General features: G+C 41.2%; 1 protein-coding gene across 1 annotated transcript in view; it reads left to right on the forward strand.

Moving 5' to 3' along the window:
- The window catches only part of grin2da (glutamate receptor, ionotropic, N-methyl D-aspartate 2D, a), a 210,360-nt gene that overhangs the window by 39,333 nt on the left and 157,791 nt on the right, over positions 1–13,236 (forward strand). The window lies entirely within an intron of this gene.

Genomic DNA, 13,236 nt, shown 5'->3' on the forward strand with positions numbered 1-13,236 from the left:
ATTCCTTAGATAGAACCATGCAGTGGTCTAAGCAGACTGGACGTCAGAGGCAGATCATAGAACGCTCATTACAACCATCAGAGACTTGAGACTTGAGACTTGACTTGGACTTGCAAAAAATGACTTGTGTGCATCTCTGGTATATAAAGTCACTTTTTACCAGGCTCTATTTAACTTCAGTAAAATAGCTCATACCCTATGATTGACAGGCAGCCAGTCCAGGGTGAACCCCGTCTCTCGCCAAATGACAGCTTGAAATGACTCCAACCTCTCCGTAACCCCAAATGGGACAAGCAGCATACAGTAGGTAATAGATAGATAGATGAAAAATAGATCTAGTCTTTTCATTATTATTATTTCAGCAGGGAGGACTCAGTGAGGCTGAGGTCTCTTTTCCAGGACTGCCCTGCAGCAACATAGTAAAAGACAGAATAAGAAAAAACTTTTATAGCACACTCTTATAATTACAGATACATTCAAAAACACATTCCAAAACTCTTAAGTTTATGCTTTACTCAATAAGTCACATTTCAAACTAGTTGCAGTCACTTTCCTTACATCATTTAACACAACCTCTTTTAAAACAGTCTTACCTTATTTAGTTCTAACATTAGTATTTCTAAAGTGATTCAGGTTTTAGATCTGGTTTAAAGACTTTTAAGGCTTAATGGTGATACACAACAAAGACATATATACCACTGGTGGACTCAGAGAGGCGGCAGGGAAGGCGATCTCCCCCTTCGTACCATAGCATTTGAAAAAATGCTTCAAAAGTTCCCTTTTGGCTGCCTTCTTGGTATTTAACCACGATGAGGGCACCAAATAAGTCGACAGAATTTGACCGTGACCTCGCTGGTGCATCTTAGGTAGACAAAACCTAACAAAGTGACCTCTTTGGTGCCCTCTAAATTAACAAAGTTTGACAAAATGCTCAATTTAGTGCCCTCTGAAACAGTGGTTCCCAACCTGTTTTCCATGAAGCCTCCTACAAAATGGTCCAGAACACAGGTGTTATTACCAAAAGATATGTTTATGACCCATTCATATGGGTTTGGTCATGATTTTGGATAGCTGAGCGAAGCTAATTTTAACAGCCCTAGAGCAGACAGGCCCACACGCCCCCCTAAAATCTTTGTGACCCCTCCCAAGGGGATCCCAGACCCCAGGTTGGGAGCCAAGGCTCTAAATGGTCAAAGACTGACAAAACACCCTCTTTGGTACCCTGCTTCTAGACAAAATAAGGCAACCTGCCCTCTATGGTGGCCTGTAGTTGCCCTCTAAATAGAAAATTTTGATGAAGTGCCCTCTTTGGTGCCCTGTAAGTAGAAAACAGTTGACTAAGTCCCTTCTAGGGTAACTTCTAGATGGACACAAAGTGCCTTCTTTGTTGCCCTCTAATGGAGAAATGTGTGCCCTCTTTGCCACATGTATCTTTGTAAAATGTACAATTTATTGTTTAAAAATTCCTCATCTATTCTACTACAGTGGTGTAAAAAAATGAAAAATGCTTAATCTTAGCCCTCTGAGCCCCAAGCTTTTTTTTTTTTTTTTTTTTACTATTTTGTCTCGCTTGGACTTTTTGTCTTAAAAAGGTTGTAAAACTTCAACCATGTGGTGCACAGTCAAGCTCTAAACACCCTTTTTTACAGGACAACATGAGCTTTAAGATTATGTGTGCTACAGCATTGTCATTTGAATTTTTAAAAATGTTATAAGTCTCTAAAGACGTTAAAGAAATGTAAACTAAAACACAAAGATTTTCATCTGTGACACACAGTAAACAATTTTATGTACAAATCTGCTGTTCTATCTCTTGGGAAGCATACAGTGGAAAAATAATCATTCTGTGTCAAAAAGTAACTTATTGACATACACGATTTTGCCAAAAGTATTCACTCTCCCATCTAAATAATTGAAAGCAGGTGTTCCAATCACTTCCATGGCCACAGGTGTATAAAATCAAGCACCTAGGCATGCAGACTGTTTCTACAAACATTTGTACAAGAATGTGTCGCTCTCAGGAGCTCAGTGAATTCCAGCATGGTGCTGTGATAGGATGCCACCTGTGCAACAAGTCCAGACGGGAAATTTCCTTGCTCCAAAATATTCCGTAGTCAACTGTCAGTGGTATTATAACAAAGTGGAAGTGATTGGGAACAACAGCAACTCAGCCACAAAGTGGTAGGCCACGTAAAATAACAGAGTGGAGTCAGCGGATGCTGAGACGCATAAAGCGCAGAGGTCGCCAACTTTCTGCAGAGTCAATTGCTACAGACCTCCAAACTTCATGTGGCCTTCAGATTAGCTGAAGAACAGTGCGTAGAGAGCTTCATGGAATGGGTTTCCATGGCCGAGCAGCTGCATCCAAGCCATACATCACCAAGTGCAATGCAAGCGTCAGATGCAGTGGTGTAGAGCTCACCGCCACTGGACTCTAGAGCAGTGGAGACGCGTTCCCTGGAGGGACCAATCGTGCTTCTCCATATGGCAATCTGATGGACAAGTCTGGGTTTGGCGGTTGCCAGGAGAACGGTACTTGTCTGACTGCATTGTCCCAGGTGTAAAGTTTGGTGGAGGGGGGATTATGGTGAGGGGTTGTTTTTCAGGAGCTGGGCTTGGCCCCTTATTTCCAGTGAAAGGAACTCTGAATGCTTCAGCATACCAAGAGATTTTGGACAATTCCATGCTCCCAACTTTCCCAACATGACTGTGCACCAGTTCACAAAGCAAGGTCCATGAAGACATGGATGAGAGAGTTTGGTGTGGATGAACTTGACTGGACTGCGCAGAGTCCTGACCTCAACCCAACAGAGAACCTTTGGGATGAATTAGAGCAGAGACTGAGAGCCAGGCCTTCTCGTCCAACATCAGTGTATGACCTCACAAATGCGCTTCTGAAAGAATGGTCAAAAATTCCCATAAACACACTCCCAAATCTTGTGGAAAGCCTTCCCAGAAGAGTTGAAGTTGTTATAGCTACAAAGGGTGGACCAACGTCATATTAAACCCTATGGATTAAGAATGGGATGTCACTTAAGTTCATATGTGAGTCAAGGCAGGTGACCAAATACTTTTGGCAATATAGTGTATTTACAAAAAATCCTTGCACTTTTTTTGTATTCGCTGTATTTGTGCTGTAATTCAATGCTGTCCTGTCTGCAGTGACATGGAAGGTCACATCACAGGCTCTCTGTCTCTCTTTCTCTCCATTTTGAGCTATTTGGGACTTATCCTCTAGGATATACATGTGCAGTTGACAAAATATGAGGCAACGAGAGAAAAGCCTGCCATTGGTTGTCACACCTCAAGTGATGTCCACTGTGGGAAATACTGTGGCTAATGCTAAGCTAGCATCAAAAAATGATCAGAAAGTCACGCAAGTTCCATGCTCTTTAACGGGGCTTTGATGGCATGGATAGAGTCATTAGAGCGGCAAAAGTGAGGTCTTCCACAGGAAAACACCTAGAAGGCTAAGATTTATGGTTCAAAAGTTACTGAACTTTTTATAACCTTTGTCTCTTCTTGTACGAAATTAATGTCAGTCTCAGAGGGTTAACCAGAGTTTCTTAGAATTTCCCTATAAATGTGTCACAACTTTAGTGCGCTGGTGCCCTTGCATGCAGCAGGTGCCCATTTTAATCATTTTCACCCCTACCCCTCAAACACCTGGGGTCCGCCCCTGGGACATACTGTACAGGACTCTGAAGTAGTTTTCCTCATTATTTTTGGTATGCCTTCAAAATGTTCCTGAAAGACTGTTTCACATAGACGCAATACCGGTGTCGTGGGTGGCTGTGGCTCAGCTGGTAGAGACGTTTGTCATTAATTGAAGGACTTCTGATTCAGTCATTCCTTCTGCTGTCCACTGACTCAGACAGCAAGCATAAAAACCTCCCTGATGTCAGCGGCCAGCATGAATAAAATGAGGCTACTTGCAGCATAACACCTGAAAGCTGAAGGTCAGCAACTCTGCAGCTCACCATTGCTGGCAGGTTAAGAAGTAAGAACAGAGATAAAGTCACTTTTTAATCCAGGGAGTTAAAAATAAACTCTTGAGCTCACCTGGTAGAATGCACACATCACTTTGTAATGAGTGTCCTTCATGTCCTACCCTCCCTGTCTCACTTTGTCCCCCTCATTCTACCGCTGGCTCCTCCAGGAAAGCTGGAAATGAATAAAATATCACACATCTGTTATAAGAGACAAGGAACTGAGGAAATCAACAAGTCTCACTTGAAAACATGCATTCAGCAGAAGTTTTGAGCTGCAGATGAGCCAGTTTAAGGGAGCACACAACAAAAAGCAGAATTACAAACAGTTAACGAGAAATAATGGCTCGGTCCTGATGTGACAGATTGATGACAGTGTCAAAGAAATCTTCCCCGCACAGACAACAAGTTCGACTGCAGATGGATGGTTACCACGGATCGCCTGCCTGCGCTCTTTAATGAAGTGCCGAGGTTCATTTTCAACCCTGCAAAATATCTCATGCCCTTCAGAATGCGGCTTTTGAACGCTCTCAATCTGCAGCCGGGTTGTCTGTCACGCTGACAGACGCCAGGGCTCGTGGGAGTCACATGGAGCGGGAGTGATAGTCCTCGCTGTAGTGGCATGAATGAACCCTGTAACACGTGAAGGGTTCTCACTCTCAAGGGACATTAACACCTCTCCAAAAATGGTTCCTCTCTGACTGAAGAGCTGCTGACATGGAGGTTAAACTCACCCTGTTGGTGTTTAGAATGATTGTGTGGCTACAGTCACATGTCAACAGCTTTATAAAGGGAACCCAGGTCCCTGAATGTATCACTAAAAACTCCAAAGAAATGCATGTTTTGAGCAATAATGGCCAATTTTTTCAAATTTTCAACTGTAAAAATCACTGGAGGATTCAGAGGGGGGCAGGAGGGTGATTGCCCCACCTTGTGCTCTAATGTTTAAAGAAGCGCCACCAAAGTCCCCTTTTAAATGCCCCATATAATGCATCTATCATGATCAAGTGCTGTACCAGGTGCTTTCTTAGTGGAAAAAAGATGATAAAGGGCCCTCTAGGTTGCCCTTTCAGTTGACCAAATGGGATAAGCTGCCCAATATGTTGCCCTTCAGTGAACAAAACATGATAGTGCCCTCAAGGTTGCTCTTTGGTATGACAAAACATAATAAAGTACCACCTATGTTGCCATTCCAGGATACAAAACATAACAAAGTGGCCCCTAGGTTGCCCTTCTGGTGAACCAAATGTGATAAAGTTTCTTCTTCATTGTGCTTTCAATATATAAAAAGGGATAAAGTTCGCCCTATGTTGCCCTCTTAAGTGGACAGAACATGTTAGTGCCATTTCAGGTGGACTTCCTGTAAACCATGTAACAATATTATAAGATGCCCTCTAGATTGCCCCCCCCCCAGTTGACCAAATATGATAACGTGTGATAATTTTTCACCCCTGCCCCTCAAAAATCCTTGTAAACATGCATCATGTTGAAAAAATAGAGAATTAAAATGCATGGTGCTGTTGCTCCATGCAGTGGACAACAGTAGCTACCACTGTCCTAAGCTCTTTTTACCCTCAAGTTTAAGGTCAGGGGTCAAAGGCCAGGAATTTTGGGCAGTGTGCTTATCCCTTGCCTGTTACTGCAATATCACAAGAATGCATAGATGAACTTTATCAGACTTTGCTCAACTATCTGCTCATTAGGTTCATGTTTATCACGTGCTTGTTATTTCATATTTCAAATTTTTCACATACTCTAAATAGCTTTGTCATCCAAAGTTCTTAGAAAAACATGCACACACCACAAAAAACTAGATTCCTACCAGTCACACTACCAATAACAACCAAAATGGCCTGTCTTCTTGACCTACTGCCATACTTTTACTGTTTGGCAACTGTCAACCTAAGGGAGGTTTTAACCACCTGGAAATAGTTCTAGGTTTCTCCCTGAAATCCAGACGTAAATCAGAACAATGTAATATTCCTGATCCATGAGTGGTGAATGTATCTACTAAGGTTGCTCTTTATATGTTGCAGGTTTCTTTTCTTCTCTTTGCTTGACAATGTGATTGCATGTTTCTAAACTCCAGAGTTATAAAAATAAACTTTAACTTTTTTTTCCTGCCAATTTAGAAAAGGTGAAAAAATCTGTGAAGTTGACTTGTAGAAATTGAAGGCAAGCAGGCAGAAGATTTGCTTTCTAACATAGCACTTACTGGTACCTATAAAGGTAACAGCTCATCATTACACCTTCTGCTTGAGTGCAAGTGTAAAATTGGCTGGGCTTCTTTCTTCCTGTTACTTGAATGTGACAGTGAGACGCTAAGTTCAGTGTGATTTCAGTCACCATTATCGCCACAAGAAGCTCCTCTAAGTAGCTGTTTTTAGAGATCAGTTGTCCCGCTTGAGAAAAGGGAAAAATGAAGCCAGAAAAATCTTCCCTTTCTCACCTTTAGCAACAACAGGTTTCAGGGACAGCTCAGCAGGTGGGTTGAGATGAATTTCAGTCCAACCCTGATGCTTCTTGGTGCTTTTCCACCTGGCCTCAAACATCAGAGAGAGATCTTCCAAAAGGGCACAAAGCGATAAAATATAAATGTAAACACCAGCTGTAGTCAGATGAGATTGATCCAGTTCCAGATGGGAGTCTCATTTCTAATTATGTGTTGAAGTTAACATGTTCTGTCTTTAGAAGAAAGAACTGCATGTGTGAAAGCAAATCTGTATCAGCTGCACCAGACATTAAATTGTATTAACCTGCCAGCCCTCATTATAATGTCAGACTGATCAATCTGATCTATGCTGGGAATTGCCAAAACCTGTTTTATCGGCTTTCCTCCATCGTTGTGAGAAATGTACTGATGAAACCAAAAAATATGATAATTGTGTAGCAAATACATCCGATTGGATGCAGTTTTTAATGAACACAGTCCTTATTTCAAAATAAGTATTCATGGTATGATTTGATATGATATGATATGGTCTAGTATTGTATGGTTTGTTATGGTATGGTATGGTGTGGTATGGAATGGTATGGTTCAGTCTGGTCTGGTCTGGTCTGGTCTGGTCTGGTATGGTCTAGTCTAATCTAGTCTGGTCTAGTATTGTATGGTTTGTTATGGTATGGTATGGTATGGTATGGAATGGTATGGTTCAATCTGGTCTGGTCTGGTATGATATGGTCTAGTCTCGTCTAGTCTCATATGGTATGGTATGGTATGGTCTGGTCTGGTCTGGTCTGGTCCAATCCGGTCCCGTTCAGTATGGTATTGTATGGTCTAGTTTAATTTAGTCTGGTCTAGTATTGTATGGTATGGTTTGATACGGTATGGTCTGGTCTGGTCTGGTCCGTTATGGTATGGTATAGTATAATATATGGTATGGTATCAAATGGTCTGATCTGATCTGGTTTGGTCTGGTCTGGTCTGGTATGGTTTGGTCTGGTTTGGTATTGTATGATCTGGTCTGGTCCGGTATGGTAGAGTTTGGTGTAGGATGGTATAGAATCATATACGGTATGGTATCAAATGGTCTGATCTGGTCTGGTCTGGTCTGGTCTGGTCTGGTCTGGTATGAGATCCCCTCCAGATATTCGAGCTCCTCCGCCTATCCTTAAGGCTGAGCCCAGGCACCCCACCCACCCAGCTTTGTGTGTTGGAGAAGATGGAACCTGTTTTATGTCCAAGGAGGACAGTAGAGAAATAAAATCAGTTGCCTGGGCCATCATCAGGGCTGTCTTAGAGTAACATGTCCTGTTCCTTGATAGCTATTTGGTAGTGGGATTTGTGTCTTTGGAGTGTTGTATGAAAGCAGCAGCAACCTCTGACTTCCATCAATATTGGATTTTTCTCTGTTTGTGCTCTTAACTTTCGCCTACTCTTACATCTTTAGCCGCTTGCTCAAACTTCCTGTGCTTGTGCCCAAACCATTATCCTTGCATTCCATTGCTTTTGCTTGCTGTGGAGTTGAAACTCTCTTTTCTCTGCATGCCTGTACAGAAAACATTCTCCGTGCATTTGAAACATTTTTCTGCTCCTGGATTTTTGATGAACTGCTTGATAGGAAACAGGTACAGGATGACCAGTGCTTTTCTCCAGGAGACATTTGCTCTGACTTTGCAAAGAGAGTCTTCATGTGTTGCATGTATAAGCAATTAAAAAGTTAGCAATGCTAACTCTAGCACAAGGTTGGCATTGCCTGCCATTGCACAGTTAAAAGTGACATCAGTGCAGTTTGAGGCTGTTAAACCTTTTTCTAAAAATCTTCAGTTTACCAAAAGGTGCATTTCAAGTTACCCAAACATTGTTTGCATGTGCAGTGTGAGAGAAAAACCTGTACGTGGGTCTAAACAACATTTAGCTCAGGTAATATTAGAATCTGTTCTATCCTTTAACAGCAGCATCTGACTTTGAGGATGACAACCTCTACATGTTTCTATCTTTAAAGCATTCAAACTTGCCTGTTTTATACTCTAAAGATAGACTTTCAGGGTCATATTTTCCTTTTGAGCCTAGCACAGGGATCGTTTCATATCCTGATATTAACCTTGTTGGTATTCTAAGCTCACATAAAGCCGAGTATCATGGGAATTAAACTCTTCACATCACTCTTGTTTTTACCCTTGTGTAGCTACAAACAGCTCTCTTTGTTTGTGGATAACTGATGTGTGAATGCTTTTGTGTTTCAGTGCTTCTGCCTTTCAAATCCACACCATCCTTTTCCACACTGAGGTAAAACTGATGTTGATTTATGGGAATGCAATCCTACCAACAGTGTTTTTCTATTTAAATGAACAACAATGAATGGGAAGTGTAGTTGGTGCATACTCTGCAAATCTCAGCTGAATAATTAAACAATTACAGATGGTTAAACAAAGTTTGTACTGTTAATTATCTTAGATTTATGGACTTTGAGTTCTAGAAATACTGAGACTTAAATATGAGACAAGACTCTCCTACCTACTGTCTCCAGCTCTATGAATACACTTTCTCGGTGTGGAGGAACACTGTCATAGACCTGCATAATTTCAGACACTCAAGAGACACTGAAAACAATGTGCACACATATTTAAGCTTTTTCTGCTAAGTAATGATCTCCATTATTCAGTCAGATTGCACTTACATGCTCTGACAGCCGAGACAGATGTGGATATGAAACGCCAGAGCTGCATGGCTGCATCCACCAAAAATCAAAAATCTGATGAACAACCAGCTGTTTACCCATTCTGACTTGGGGAATTCAAATATCACAATGTTGTGGTGAAAAAAAGGAGTGTATGTATGTGTGGAGGCAGGAAGTGTGTGAGCTGAAAGTTTGGCAGGCTGAGGAGGAGGAGGAGGAGAGGGTAGAGAGAAATCGTAAATAGAGGACGGAGATGACAGGAGACAGAGGCAGAGATAACCATGGTGATGAGGATGGTGATGATGGTGGTGATTTTGCTGTCTGCTTGCAAATCATTCTGCAGTTTCCAGCCATCAGATTATAATACAATGAAGAACAGTGACACATTCAGCTCAGCACAACTCAGCGGAATTCATAACACTGACATTAGGTTTAAACTTACCAGCATAAATGCTTCACTTTCAGAAACTGGTAGACAGTTTCCCCACTAAGAGTCCTACAATCCAGGACTACTAAGAGACAGTCTTAACGAACCATGGTTGTGCATATACATACCTGTGCAGAGGACATTTTTATTATAAGGTCAAGCACTGATGTTCGACAAGAAGGCCTGGTTTGCAATCTCCATTCCAGCTCATCCCAAAAGTGCCCAAAGGCTGTTGATGTCAGGGCTTTGTGTCTTTATAGTCCCTGCTTTGTGCACTGAGGCACAATCATGTTGAATAGAAAAGGGTCTTCCCCAAACTGTTGCCACAAAGCTGGAAGCAAAGCATTGTCCAAAGTGTCTTGGTATGCTAAAGCATTAAGATTGTCCTTCCTAGTCCTATTTGATTGTCCTAAACCCTGAAAAACAGCCCCATACCATAATCCAGCCTCCACCAAACCCCACAGTTGACACAATGCAGGTAATACTCTCCCCATGATTTTGTGTCAGTGTCCTAGAGGGCTTTACTTGATATGAATCATATTAACGTGGTGTTCCTGATATCTGAGCATGCAGGCTAAAGTCAGAGTCTTTCTGTCCTTAGTCCTCCCGGTCTTACAGTACTCTTGTGAGGCCTGGATGCTGACTGATGACTGGAGGCACCAGCTGGACTCCTTTGTGACAACTTTTCTTTGTCGCATTTTTGGTATCGTTGGCATGAGTGTGTGTCTAAAGTAGATGTAATCAGGAGAGCGCGGGTGGGAAGGATCAACTGCTTGATACGGGAATGGCGGTTGCATGTTTAAGGGCACCTGACATGTCCAAGGGTGCCCAGGACTGTGGACGGTGGGCTGGTCCAGACAACAGTGGCAGTCGCAAGTGTCATGGAGGGGTCAGCAGGTAAGATACCTGGAGAGATGGGCAGGCCTTAACAATGGCCATCAGGAGGCCAGAGCAGTACAGGACAGAGGTTGACACAGCATCAGACCCTGAAGTCTGGATAAATATTTGAATATAAGTAGGGCTGTAAGCATTGATGCATTAATTGATGACGAGTTAAAGCTCTAACATAAATGCATTTATTTTTAGACTTAATAATAATGCACTATTCTCTCCTCTAACCACATCACAAGCTACCATAATAGAGCAGCTGTTGGATGCAACTCACCTTTAGCATCTGTAGTAAGCTCTTTAATTGATGTTTAGCTGATGTTGTTACCTACAAGAGCATCCTAACACAAATTGTAGGCAATTAATTGCATGCTAATGAAAATGTTTGGTAAAATTAGATCAGGTTGGTAGTTGAGGCCTTTGTCTTTGATGAACTTTTGTGGCTTTCTGTGATTGAAAAACAAAAAATCTCATGGGCAAATTGGAGATTTATTTTGAATGTATCATTTTTCAACTTATAAGAATACAAAATGATATAGCAAATCTTAAAATGGCTGGAAAATCAATTCAAATAAACACACAAGCTCTGGACAAATATAAGGACAAGAAAACAAACATGATTCTGAGAGAAATGCAACTGATTCAGATAAATATGGACAACCGCCTTTGTTTCTATTAGAATAAAAGCATGCATCCAAACAGGGGGTGACATACTTTTAGCTGAAGGTGATTCCGATTACAAAGTAAAAGTCTAAGAAAAGTTTAGGGGGCAAAAATGTTGATGTAATTGTTGACCTTAATCAGGTTACTTGCACTGAAAGAGCAACTAGACTGAAGCTCCTGAAAAGAGTGAATGCTGTCACAATAAACAGGAATCAGTGGACTTCAGTCATTTTGTACATGCGCACCTGCATGATTCCTAATGTGCACCAGTGTTAAACTGTGTATTTGACAGAATAAGCCTGTTGCAGCCATGTTTGTCGATTATTTTGATGAAACATGATTTGAATTTTTTTATTTAACAATTATCACATTGGTAAGAATTGTTCCATGTCATCTAGTATAGTCATATAGTTTTAAATTGAAAATAATACATTTTAAAAATGCAATTAAAACTGAGATTTATTCATGATTAACAGGTGAAATTCAGCCTTCAATGTGTTTCAAAAATTGGTTGTACAGCAGCCCTGATTGTAAGATATTACAGAATAATACAGAAATGTGGCATAAATTGCTTGTAGTATCAAATATCTTCCAGTAAAATATTCTTAGGTTTACCAAAATAAGACATTACATCTTAATTCAAAAGAAAATGAGTAAAAGCTATGAGTTTGTGGTTCAGTCACATGGTTTCAGGTAAAATCCAGTCACACCCTGACTTAAACGATTAGAGCTGCTTCATTCTCTGGACATGCATAAGAAGAAGACCAGATGGGTTTAAGGAGGATTAAACGCTTTCAGACGACTGAGACACAAAATGCATTGTAAGTGAAAAAGTAAAAACACACAAGTGTGGACTGCCAGAGAGGGTTTAAGGAGACTGGACAGCCAGGAAATCTAAGAACATGAACTAGAACGGAAGAGAACAGGCTTTTGTATTTCCTGTTTTATTTGTATTTTAATTTCACCGTGTAATTTGCTCTGGATTGCAATATCAAAAATAGAAGTAATGCAGAATATAGGACAGAAACCATGGAGAATAATGAAGCTGTTTTCATTAGCTGTTAATCGTAATGTTGCTTATTTTCTACCCAGATGATAACGCCTCGTATTAAAACCCAGTGAGACAGAACAGAAGAGAGACGAGGGTGAGACAAGGAAACAAGGACAGGAGACGGTGTGGAGATGGAGGAAGGAGGAGAAAATGATAAGACAAAAAGGAGACAGTGGAGTCAGAAGAAGCTCGGTCCCTCTGGGGGACCGACTGCTCATCTGGAGAGGAGGAGTGTCACACGGCCTGCTCTCTCTGTCTCACTATTTTAATAACCGACGACGGTCATCGTCAACAGGCAGAACCTCTCCAGACAAGCAGAAAAGCAGTCTTTACTTCTCCCTCTGTGCTTTGTAGAGCCTCAAAAATCCTGACACTTGGCGCTTTTACAGACATTTTCAACTCTCAAATGACTTTTTATTCCTCCACACTCGCTGTAGTGAAGACAGGAGACATTATGTTTTGGGTTTTCCATCAGCCTGCTTATCTACAAGTCGATCTGAATGTCTTTTCCAGGGCGTTTTTTGTGAATATGATATGTAGAGATGGCTTTTTGCTCCCTTTGTGAGGTTAGTCTCATTCACAGGAGGTCCCAGTACACAACAAGGCCAATACTCACCAACTGCTTGAAAGCTTATACAACAAAACACGATTCATATGGATATCAGAGATCAGCTGATCTCACTTACAGGTGACTTTTTCTTGTCTTACAACTGTACTCTCACTGTCCAGTAACAATACATCTCCGTTAGGCTCAGCAGTTACTCTGGTGTCTGTTAATTCAACAGAAATCCTTCACACAGGGGCAAAATTTCACTTAAATGTGTATTATTTTTGTTGAAGATTCATTAAATGATCATTTAGCACTTCAACCTACCGTGCTAACAGCTGACTTCAATATTTATCAAGTGCAAACCGTTAAAATCATCTTAAAATAAAGCTGAGAAACATGTTACAGAGCTCGCTCTCAGGTTTGCCAGTGTTTACATATCTACCACTGACTCAGCTTACAGGAGAGATGAAATCAGATCGTTTTGGGATCTGGAGATTGCATCACAGGAACCAGTAATTAAATTAAGTATAATTTCAGTTGTTGTGAGG

This window comes from Cheilinus undulatus, linkage group 16 (assembly GCF_018320785.1).
Source record: "Cheilinus undulatus linkage group 16, ASM1832078v1, whole genome shotgun sequence".
Classification (NCBI taxonomy): domain Eukaryota; kingdom Metazoa; phylum Chordata; class Actinopteri; order Labriformes; family Labridae; genus Cheilinus; species Cheilinus undulatus.